Raw genomic sequence first — 13518 nt, 5'->3', positions numbered from 1 at the left:
GTATTAGAAATATGGGATGTGGTCCCGAAAGAGAGAATATATATATATATATATATATATATATATCCAGTGCTCAATACCAGGATAGAGTGGAATATACGTTATGTCAGGAAAAAAAATATCTTAAATATTTGGTATTTATTATATGATGGTATTTAAAATGTTTAATATTCATTGTGTGATTAATATTATTAATATGTATATTATTATTAATCATGTCATGAAATGGATCATCATAGATAAGCGGAATCATTTTTCCCCCAGCTTACGAACAAAACCAAATTACAGCTTCTCAAAAAATGCAGTTAAAAAAAACAAATATTTAATATAAGCTAATGGTATGATTTTGTTGTTGTTTTTTTTGTCAATTTTTTATTATTTCATATTTATAATTAAATGTGGAATAAAAACATTATTTCATTAATATTGTATAATACTTGTCCCATTTTAAATACATTTTTAAAGTAATTAAATTCAACTTTCTAAAACTAATTCATTACATGTTTTATTATTATTATTATCCCCCCATTATTATCATTCTAAATAGCAATAGAAAAACATATGCACTTCCATTCTCAAGGTGTCTTTGTACAAAACGGCGTAAATGATGACATTTTGCTGCATGCTTTGAATGGGAACGGCATGGAATTGCCACATAAATCAAAACAATCAAAAGCCAAACTTACATCTTCACATAAAATCATTGCATAAAATCACGTTATGACACAAGTGGGATTAAAAAAATGACATTTGTGATGGTTTTCAATTCAATTCAACAAATGTGTGACTTTGTGTGGAGTTTTGCATTTACAGTCGGCCTATCTCAGTTATAATCCTGATAATTCTACAGTGATTAAAAAAATGAATATCCTCGGACAAATTGATAAGAGTTGATACGGAACCAATGGAATTTGACTCAGTTTTTTTAGAGTCCGACGCCACAAGAAGTGACACACATGACAATACTACGTTTTGTTGGAACTTCCTCTTTTGTTTTGCATGAGGACAGCAGGACAGGTTTTTCCAATAGTTGCTTCCAGAAATGTTGTTTGCATCACATTACTTCTCAAGAATGAATACATGATCTTATCTGTTATTGTAACTCTCCCAGCTTTGAAATATTCAGCCTGGATATGTCCTAATACTCTTATCTGAGACCACCTTCCTGTCTTTTCCCCGTCTCCTTAAGATTGTTTTAACAGCCCAATTTCCTGTCTTTATTCTACTTTTGGGGCGGGGAACATTTTTCCTGTGAAGGCTTGTGCAAGTTTTTTGATCAAGTCTGAATCGACGAAAAAAATATGACATAAAAAATGAACTCGGTAAAACTCAAAATCCTAACGTGTTTCCAAGAAAATGAAATATTTGTTGCAAGTTGCAACTGTTTGCATTTTCAAAATAAACAACAACTGCACATCCATTCCAAATCTATATTTAACTCTAAATCTATGTTTAAATCAAAGTCCAAATCCAAATTCAAATCCAATTATAAATATGAATCAAAATCCGACGATAAATCTAAATTTAAATCCAAATTCAACTATAAATCCAAATGTAAATGTAATTATTAATCCAAATTCAACTATAAATCATTAATCCAAATCCAAATCCAAATCTAAATCTAAATCTAATTTTAAACCTAAATACAAATCTAACTATAATTCTCCAAATCCCCAAACCAAACCTAATCCAAATCCAACAATACATTTACATCTAAATCCAAATCCAAAGGCAAAGCTAAATCCAAATCAAGTATAAATCTGTAGATCCCCAAACCAAACCAAATCTAAATCCAACTCTAAATCCAAATCTTACAATAAATCTCCACTTCACCAAACCAAATCCGAATCCAACTATACATTTTAATGTAATTATTAATCCAAATCTAAATCCAAATCCAAATCCGAATCTATATTTAAATCAAAATTTAAATCTAAATCTAAATCTAAATCCAAAAGTAAACCTAAATCCAAATCTAACTACAAATCTCCAAATCCCCAAACCAAACCAAATCCGAATGCAACGATAAATCTAAATCCAAATCTAAATCCAAATTCAAGTATAAATATGTATATCCCCAAAACAAACCAAATATAAATCCAACTATAAATCCAAATCTTGCAATAAATCTCTACATCATCAAACCTAATCAAATCCGAATCCAACTATAAAGCAGAATCTAAATACAAACTAAACTCCAAATCCAAGTGTAAATCCATATCTAAATCGAAATTCATATCTAATCATAAATGTATATTTAAATGCCCAAATCCAAAAAACAAAAACAAAACTATCAAAAAAAACTAAAACAAAAAACAAACCAAAACAAGACAGAAAAAAAACACAACTCAACTCAACTCAAAACAACAACAAAATTAAATGAAATAAAATAAAAAAATAATCCATTAAAATAAAAAAATGCAATAAAAATTGTACAAAAATTAAAAAATTTAAAAAAGAATAAAATAAAACAGAATAAAATACAATTAGTCAAAAACAACAAAACAAAAGAACTGAATAAATAGAATAAAACAAAATAGAATACAATAAAATAGAATGAAATAAAACATTTTTTTTACAAAATTGAATAAAGCAAAACGAGACAAAAAAAACAAAAAACAAAACAAAAGAAAACAAAATAAATGCAACTGAACTGAACTGAACGGAACTCAACTCTACTGAACTCAACTCAACTCAACTCAAAACAAAACAAAACAAAACAGGACAAGACAAAAGAAAACAAAACAAAACTAAATAAAATGAAATAAAATTAAAAATAAATAAAAATAAATAAAATAACAAATATAAAAAAAATAAAAAACAGAAAAAAATAAAACAGAATAAAATAAAATTAATCACAAAACAAAAACAAAACGGAATAAAATATAATAAAACACAATTAAATTGAGTACAATGGAGTAAAATAGAATAAAATAGAATATGATAGGATAAAATAGAATAAAACTAAACAAGACAAAATAACAACAAATAAAACAACAAAACAAAATAAGTGCAACTGAACTGAACTGAACTCAACTCAAAACAAAACAAAACAAAAACAAAATAAAAAATACTTAAATAAAATGAAATAAAATAATATTAAAAGTAAATAAATGAATAAGGAAAAAAAATAAAAACAGGATAAAATAAAACAAAACAAAACAAAACAAAATAAATGCAACTGAACTGAACTGAACTGAACTGAACTGAACTCAACTCAACTCAACTCAACTCAACTCAACTCAACTCAAAACAAACAAAAAAAACAACTAAACAAAACAAAACAAAGTAACGTGAAATAAAATAAAAAATAAATACAATAAAAAATGTAAAAAAATTAAAAATTAAATTAAAAACAGAATAAAATAAAACAAAATAAAATAGAATTTATCAAAACAAAACAAACAAAACAAAACAATACAAAACAAAACAGAAGAAAACAAAAAAAACAAAAGAAAACAAAAGAAATCAAAGGAAAACAAAACAAAAACAAAACAGAATGAAATAGAATAAAACAAAATAAAATAAAATGAAATTGAACATAATAGAATAAAATACAATACAATAGAATAAAATAGAATAAAACAAAACAAGACAAAAGAACAAAAAACAAACAAAAACAAAATAAGTGCAACTAAACTGAACTGAACTCAACTCAACTCAACTAAAAAACAAACAAAAACAAACCAAAAAACAAACAAAAAAATGAATAAAATAAAATAAAATTAAAAAAAGGAAATAAAATGAAATAAATTAATAAAAAAATAGAAAAATAAATAAGAACAAAAATAAAAAACAGAAAATATAAAATAAATAAGAACAAAACAAAACAAAACTAAACTAAACAAAAACAAATAAAACTAAACTAAACAAAACAAAAAACAAAACAGAATAAAATAGAATAAAACAAAATACAACAGAATAAGATATAATACAATAGAACAACATTGAATAAAATACAATAAAACAAAACAAAACAAAACAAAACACCAAAAACAAAAACACACTGTATCCTATTTCCTTTGACTTACAGTGTAAAATCATTTCGAGGCTGTTCTGTGTTTTGTGATAAAAAAAAAGCCATAAAAAGCCCCCCCCCCCCCCCACAAAACAACAAATAGCCAGATAATGCTTGAGTGTTCACTATTGAGATGAGCAGTGTTTTGTCCTCATGAGCACCACGTTCCTGAAGCCCTGCAATAATCCTCCCATAAGAAGTTGGGCATGTTTGCAGAAGATTAAGAGTGGATCTCCATCAAAGTCAACCTGCTGGCTTTGGCCCTCAAATACCAGCCATCACCGCTCAGGTATCCTCCCAGCAGACATTTTCTTGTGGTGTTAACACTTTTCAGGTGCTTTGGAGCTGAAGATTCTTTGGTTCTTACGGGACTTTTCTCAACACAACACTGGGCTGGACACATGGCTTTCATTAGGGTTGGGCCTGGACTATGTTAGGGTTCACAGAAAACTATTTAGCACGGGCTTTTGTTGTACTGATGTTACAAAAGACATTTCAGACAGTTTCCTACTGTTTGTCATCCGTGCCAATTGTCTCTACATTTACTACAATCACATGTCTCCAATCCAATATTACATTTACCCTTCCTCCTATTGTCATCATAGTATTACCTTCTTTACACGTCTCAGGGTGCGTTTCCTGTCTTTCTTGCCATTCACCAAGTTTTGTCGATTTTTTCTTACTCAATACGGGTACAAAAAAAGCCTGGAAAGGAGGAGATAGCTGTGGACTTAGACCTAGAGAAGGAAGGGAACTCACGCACACTTCCTCCGACTATCTCCGCCTCCCCACCTGTGTCTCTGCTGTTGTCTCCTCTTGTATGTTGCATGACACAAACAACTTTCAAATGATTTATTTTTTTAATTCAGTTTCTATTATTGTAGCAACATGGTCATTAATGCTTTTGAGAGCACAAAGGGACTTTAGTGCGCTCTTTATATGTATATATATATATATATATATATATATATATATATATATATATATATATATATACATATATATATATATATATATATATATATATATATATATATATATATATATATATATATATATATATATATATATATATATATATATATATATGGGGCGGCATAGCTCGGTTGGTAGAGTGGCCGTGCCGGCAACTTGAGGGTTGCAGGTTCGATTCCCGCTTGTGCCATCCTGGTTACTGCCGTTGTGTCCTTGGGCAAGACACTTTACCCACCTGCTCCCAGTGCCACCCACACTGCTTTAAATGGAACTTAGATATTGGGTTTCACTATGTAAAGCACTTTGAGTCACTTGAGAAAAAGCGCTATATAAATATAATTCACTTCACAATTCACTTCACATATATAAAAATATATATTTTTACAAATAATTGTAATCATATACAACATATATATATATATATATATTCTCTGTGACGTATATAATGAAAATTATTTGTAAAAAAATATATATATATATTTGAATATATGTATTAATTATATCACAATGCAATTATTAAAAGTACAAATTTATATATCTAATGTAATAAATTTAGTTTTTTTCCGTTATACAGTGCTCAATACCTGGGTAACGCGGAATATACACAATAGTGTGTGTTTTAAAATTTTGATTTCTATTTACTGTTTTAATTGGTTTCACCCTTAAAATCGTTTTTAATCATATTTTTTTATTTTGTTTTTGTATTAGTTTTATAAGTATTTATTTATTATTATTTTTATGTTTTATTTTATTTTATTCAGTCATTGGTGGAGCTCAGGATAGTGTTTGAATGTTGTTTTTAATATTGTTGTGCAGCACTTTGGAAGCATTTTGTGGTTTAAATGTGCTATATAAATAAAGTGGATTGGATTGTCAAAAGTATTTGGCCACCTGCCTTTACTCACATATGAACTTGAAGTGCCATCCCATTGAAATGTCCAAAATGTTTTGCTATCCTGGAGCATTCAAAGTTCCTTTCACTGGAACAACTTCTGAAAAAAACAACCCCACACCATAATTCCTTCTCCGCCAAATTTCACACTCGGCACATTTGTCAGGTTGAAGCAACGATGACGTCTATTAAACAGGACAAGAAGCAAAGAATCAAACAGAGACAGAGTTCAATTTGGCTCGGTGAGGAGAAAGGTGTACATTTGTAGGGTGTCATCACACCTCTTATTTGGACCACATGACAACAGCTGCTTTTAGAGGGACGGGGGTCATAAACAGCCATCGCCTTCGATTACCAAACAGTTCAAAAGAAAAGGTCGGTTGAAAAAAGAGGTCGAAAAAAAGAGTTCGAAAAGAGCTTCGTAAAAGAGTTCAAAAATTAAAAAAAATAGGTCCATGAAGGAAAGAAGAAAGTGTATGAATGTTTATCACTGAATACATTTACATATGCATAGAAATGGTTTTCTTTTGTATTTTGTTTTTAATGAATCAAGTATACTGTAAAAATAAGAAAATTTGGCTTGTCAAGACTTTCCAAAACAAGTAAAATTATCTCACCTCAATGAACCCAAAAGTACCTTAAAATAAGTATATACTTACTAATAACAAGAGCACTTTTCTTGGTAGGAACAAAATTTACCTTTTTGCTCAATATGTTACAAATATTCTTAAATAAGTAAATGCTAGTGCCATTATCTTGACATCATCGGCATCATGATTTATATTTTCATGCTTGAAGTAAGAAGTTATTACTTTAACAAAGTAATTTTCTACTTGTGAGTGTTGATGACACAGTTTTGAAACAGTTGACATTCTAGTTTCAAGCATGTTTTACTCAATAGAGGTCATCAAATCTCAGATGTAATATCTTACTGAGATCATTTAGGAGCAAAACACTTAAAACAAGTAAAAGACTCTAACATAAAATCTGCTTAGTGAGAAGTAGAGATTTCCATAAATGCTTTAAAATGTCACATCGGAAATTATCGGTTTCGGTTTCAAAATGATCGATATCGGTTTAAAAAAAGTCAAATTGATGACGTTTTTAAAACGAGAAGTACAGATCGCCAATAAACCTTAAAAGCACTGCCTTTGCGTGGCGGCCAAGTCACATGATATCTGCGGCTTTTCTCACACACGAGTGAATGCAAAACAAAACAAAATAAAATAAACAAAAACTAAACAAAATAAAAAATCAATAAAATAAAATAGAATAAAACAAAACAACACAAAAAACTGAATAAAATAGAATAAAACAAAATAAAATTGAACGAAATAGAATAAAGTGAAGTGAAGAGAATTATATTTATATAGCGCTTTTCTCTAGTGACTCAAAGTGCTTTACTTAGTGAAACCCAATATCTAAGTTACATTTAAAGCAGTGTGGGTGGCACTGGGAGCAGGTGGGTAAAGTGTCTTGCCCAAGGACACAACGGCAGTGACTAGGATGGCGGAAGCGGGAATTGAACCTGGAACCCTCAAGTTGCTGGCACGGCCACTCTACCAGCCTAGCTATGCCGGTAATAAAGTAGAACAAAATACAATAAAATGGAATGAAAAAAAACAAAACAAAACAGAATATAATAGAATAAAACTAAATAAAATAAAATAAATTAGAGTAAAATAAAATAAAATAAAATAATAAAAATAAAATAAAATAAAACACAATCAAATAAAATTAAAAAAACAAAACATAAAAGAAAACAGAATATAATAGAATAAAACGAAATAAAATAGAATAAATCAGAGTAAAATAAAATAAAGTAAAATAAAATAAAATAAAACTGAATTAAAAGTAAATAAAACAAAAAAAACACAACATATTATAATAAAATAAAATAAAATAAAATAAAATAAAATAAAATAAAATAAAATAAAATAAAATAAAATAAAATAAAACAAAACAAAACAAAAAAAAAAACAGAATATAATAGAATAAAACGACATAAAATACAATAAATTGGAGTAAAATAGAGTAAAAGAAAAGAAAAGAAAAGAAAAGAAAACAGAATACGATAGAATAAAACGAAATAAAATAGAATAAATCAGAGTAAAAAAAATAAAATAAAATAAAATAAAATAAATTAAAACTGAATTAAAAGGAAATAAAACAAAACAAAAAAACAACAGATTATAATAGAATGCAATGAAATAAAATACAATAAAATACAGTAAAATAGCATAAAATAAAATAAAAATATATAAAAAGAAATAAAAAGGAATAAAACAAAACAAAACAAACAAAAACACACTGCGTCCCATTTCCTTTGACTAACAGTGTAAAATTTTTTTGAGGCTGTTCTGTCTTTTGTGATGTGAAGTGTGAAGTGAATTATATTTATATAGCGCTTTTTCTCGAGTGACTCAAAGCGCTTTACATAGTGAAACCCAATATCTAAGTTACATTTAAACCAGTGTGGGTGGCACTGGGAGCAGGTGGGTAAAGTGTCTTGCCCAAAGACACACCAGCAGTGACTAGGATGGCTGAAGCGGGGATCGAACCTGGAACCCTCAAGTTGCTGGCACGGCCACTCTACCAACCGAGCTACACCGCCCGGTATAGCTCGGTTGATAAAAAAACCCAAAAAAAACAGTTTTTGCAGTGTAACGTTGGTGACGACCTTTTTCCAGAACACAATATAGAATGTGAGGGGGCGTGGTTGTGGGTGGGGCGAGGGGCGTGTTTGGGGCGGGGCGTTGTTGGGGGCGTGGTTACGAGGGGAGGAATATATTTACAGCTATCCATCCATCCATTTTCTACCGCTTATTCCCTTTGGGGTGGCGGGGGGCGCTGGTGCCTATCTCAGCTACAATTGGGCGGGAGACGGCGTACATCCTGGACAAGTCGCCACCTCATCGCAGTCTGTGTAGAAATCTTTATGCATATTTGAATCACTTGTTTATTTTTCAACAAGTTTTTGGTTATCTTTATATCTTTTTTTCCAAATAGTTCAAGAAAGACCACTACAAATGAGTAATATTTTGCACTGTTATACAATTTAATAAATCAGAAACTGAGGACATAGTGCTGTATTTTACTTCTTTATCTTTTTTTTTCAACCAAAAATGCTTTGATCTGATTAAGGGGTACTTGAATTAAAAAAAAATTCACAGGGGTTACATCACTGAAAAAAGGTTGCGAACCACTGCTCTAAAAGCCGTAGATGTTATTCTCACATATGCATGTACAGTAGATGGCAGTATTGTCCTGTTTAAGAGTGTCACAACATTGCTGTTTACGGCAGGCGAACTGCTTTACGGTTCGACGAAAATGTGACTGCTGTTGTTGTGTGTTGTTGCCGGGCTGGGAAGACGTTAATGAAACTGCCTAACAATAAACCTGCATAAGAAACCAAGAACTCGCCCTCGATCATTCTACAGTTATAACGTCATTGGGCAGACACGCTGTTTATATTGTGGGAAAGCGGACGTGAAAACAGGCTGTCGACACGCCCCCTCCAGCTCCGCTTGAATTTCGGGAGATTTTCGGGAGAAAATTTGTCCTGGGAGGTTTTCGGGAGAGGCGCTGAATTTCGGGAGTCTCCCGGAAAATCCGTAAAGGGTTGGCAAGTATGGAGTTAGTAGAGTAAACATTGAAACATTTTCTTTTTACATTTTACCAGCTTGCTCTTTTATATTACTTTCTACGTTTAAAAAAAAAAAGTTCAATCGTATTTTCAAAATGTGCCGTAGGGCCGCACTTTGGACACGCCGCCACTAAGTTGTGTGGGAAAAGTCTGTCGCCTCATATCTCTCATTTTTAGTAAGCAGTTCTTGTAAAAGGTTGCATTCTGGCCTCATCAGCATTCTTACATGCTGATATCACTCATAACTTCCAGCAAAGTAACTTCAGGCTGCGACCCACCCAAGGTCCACCCCCGCCCAGAGCCCCTCCCCCCTCCCTCCTCCCTCCTCCCTCCCTCGCCATGGTGACTCACGGCCTCACACGAACCGGCGCAGGCCTCCTCGCCGTAACCTCTCCTCCTCCATCTTTTCTCCCTTCTTCAACAGTCTACTTTTTTTCCCGCCATTGGCGCTGGTCCCGCGTCGTCGTCATGGAAATGTAGCGAAAATAAAACGTCCGTCCTCCCCTTTGGACCGCGGCGGATGCCAGCCGGAGCGGAGGAATTGGACGTGAGGCTGCGAAGCCAAAGGGAGCTCTGACCTAAAAGCTAAAAAAGAAGATGTGGCAACACTGAGATGTGCATTGAAGAAAGTTGCTTTGCAGAAAGCAGATAAATGCAGAGCAGGCGTTATGATGGCGCTATATGCAGGCGTTATGATGGCACTATAAGCAGGCGTTATGATGGCGCTATAAGCAGGCGTAATGATGGCGCTATATGCAGGCGTTATGATGGCGCTATAAGCAGGCGTTATGATGGCGCTATAAGCAGGCGTTATGATGGCGCTATAAGCAGGCGTTATGATGGCGCTATAAGCAGGCGTTATGATGGCGCTTTAAGCAGGCGTTATGATGGCGCTATAAGCAGGCGTTATGATGGCGCTATAAGCAGGCGTTATGATGGCGCTATAAGCAGGCGTTATGATGGCGCTACAAGCAGGCGTTATGATGGCGCTATAAGCAGGCGTTATGATGGCGTTATAAGCAGGCGTTATGATGGCGCTATAAGCAGGCGTTATGATGGCGCTATAAGCAGGCGTTATGATGGCGCTATAAGCAGGCGTTATGATGGCGCTATAAGCAGGCGTTATGATGGCGCTATAAGCAGGCGTTATGATGGCGCTACAAGCAGGCGTTATGATGGCGCTATAAGCAGGCGTTATGATGGCGCTATAAGCAGGCGTTATGATGGCGCTATAAGCAGGCGTTATGATGGCGCCATAAGCAGGCGTAATGATGGCGCTATAAGCAGGCATTATGATGGCGCTATAAGCAGGCGTTATGATGGCGCCATAAGCAGGCGTTATGATGGCGCTATAAGCAGGCGTTATGATGGCGCTATAAGCAGGCGTTATGATGGCGCTATAAGCAGGCGTTATGATGGCGCTACAAGCAGGCGTTATGATGGCGCTATAAGCAGGCGTTATGATGGCGTTATAAGCAGGCGTTATGATGGCGCTATAAGCAGGCGTTATGATGGCGCTATAAGCAGGCGTTATGATGGCGCTATAAGCAGGCGTTATGATGGCGCTATAAGCAGGCGTTATGATGGCGCTATAAGCAGGCGTTATGATGGCGCTACAAGCAGGCGTTATGATGGCGCTATAAGCAGGCGTTATGATGGCGCTATAAGCAGGCGTTATGATGGCGCTATAAGCAGGCGTTATGATGGCGCCATAAGCAGGCGTAATGATGGCGCTATAAGCAGGCGTTATGATGGCGCTATAAGCAGGCGTTATGATGGCGCTATAAGCAGGCGTTATGATGGCGCCATAAGCAGGCGTTATGATGGCACTATAAGCAGGCATTATGATGGCGCTATAAGCAGGCGTTATGATGGCGCCATAAGCAGGCGTTATGATGGCGCTATAAGCAGGCGTTATGATGGCGCTATAAGCAGGCGTTATGATGGCGCTATAAGCAGGCGTTATGATGGCGCTATAAGCAGGCGTTATGATGGCGCTATAAGCTCTAAGCGTGTGGGCGCTCGGTTGTCATCGACAGAAACGGGAACTTTCGGGCGTGCTTGGGGGGATTTCACCAATTCTGAGTCTGACTCATCATGTTCATTATGTTCCTTAAATGTACAATGTTTTTATATTATTCACATGTGAATAATGCTGTATAATAGACTGTATTTATATTATTCACATGTGAATAATGTTGTATAATAGACTATTTATATTATTCACATGTGAATAATGCTGTATAATAGACTGTATTTATGTTATTCACATGTGAATAATGCTGTATAATAGACTGTATTTATATTATTCACATGTGAATAATGCTGTATAACAGACTGTATTTATATTATTCACATGTGAATAATGCTGTATAATAGACTGTATTTATGTTATTCACATGTGAATAATGCTGTATAATAGACTGTATTTATGTTATTCAAATGTGTATAATGGACTGTATTTATATTATTCACATGTGAACAATGCTGTATAATAGACTGGATTTATATTATTCACATGTGAATAATGCTGTATAATAGACTGTATTTATATTATTCACATGTGAATAATGTTGTATAATAGACTATTTATATTATTCACATGTGAATAATGCTGTATAATAGACTGTATTTATGTTATTCACATGTGAATAATGCTGTATAATAGACTGTATTTATATTATTCACATGTGAATAATGCTGTATAACAGACTGTATTTATATTATTCACATGTGAATAATGCTGTATAATAGACTGTATTTATGTTATTCACATGTGAATAATGCTGTATAATAGACTGTATTTATGTTATTCAAATGTGTATAATGGACTGTATTTATATTATTCACATGTGAATAATGCTGTATAATAGACTGTATTTATGTTATTCACATGTGAACAATGCTGTATAATAGACTGTATTTATATTACTCACATGTGAATAATGCTGTATAATAGACTGTATTTATATTACTCACATGTGAATAATGCTGTATAATAGACTGTATTTATATTACTCACATGTGAATAATGCTGTATAATAGACTGTATTTATTATATTCACATGTGAATAATGTTGTATAATAGACTGTATTTATATTATTCACATGTGAATAATGCTGTTTAATAGACTTTATTTATATTATTCACATGTGAATAATGCTGTTTAATATACTGTATTTATGTTATTCACATGTGAATAATGCTGTATAATAGACTGTATTTATGTTATTCACATGTGAATAATGCTGTATAATAGACTGTATTTATGTTTTTCAGATGTGAATAATGTTGTATAATATATTGTATTTATGTTATTCACATGTGAATATTGCTGTATAATAAACTATATTTATATTATTCATATGTGAATAAAGCAGTATAAATGACTGTATTTATAAAATTTAAATGGGAATTATGCTGTATAATAGACTGTATTTATGTTATTCACATGTGAATAATGTTGTATAATAGACTGTATTTATATTATTCACATGTGAATTATGCTGTATAATATATTGTATTTATATTATTCACATGTGAATAATGTTGTATAATAGAATGTATTTATGTTATTCACATGTGAATAATGCTGTATAATATATTGTATTTATGTTATTCACATGTGAATATTGCTGTATAATAAACTATATTTATACTATTCATATGTGAATAAAGCAGTATAAATGACTGTATTTATAAAATTTAAATGGGAATTATGCTGTATAATAGACTGTATTTATGTTATTCACATGTGAATAATGTTGTATAATAGACTGTATTTAGATTATTTACATGTGAATAATGCTGTATAATAGACTGTATTTATATTATTCACATGTGAATAATGCCGTATAAGAGACTGTATTTATGTTATTCACATGTGAATTATGCTGTATAATATATTGTATTTATATTATTCACATGTGAATAATGCTGTATAATAGACTGTATTTATATTATTCACATGTGAATTATGCTGTATA

The sequence above is a fragment of the Nerophis ophidion genome, linkage group LG06, assembly GCF_033978795.1.
Source record: "Nerophis ophidion isolate RoL-2023_Sa linkage group LG06, RoL_Noph_v1.0, whole genome shotgun sequence".
Lineage (NCBI taxonomy): Eukaryota > Metazoa > Chordata > Actinopteri > Syngnathiformes > Syngnathidae > Nerophis > Nerophis ophidion.
Note: the sequence above shows the minus strand (reverse complement) of the source record.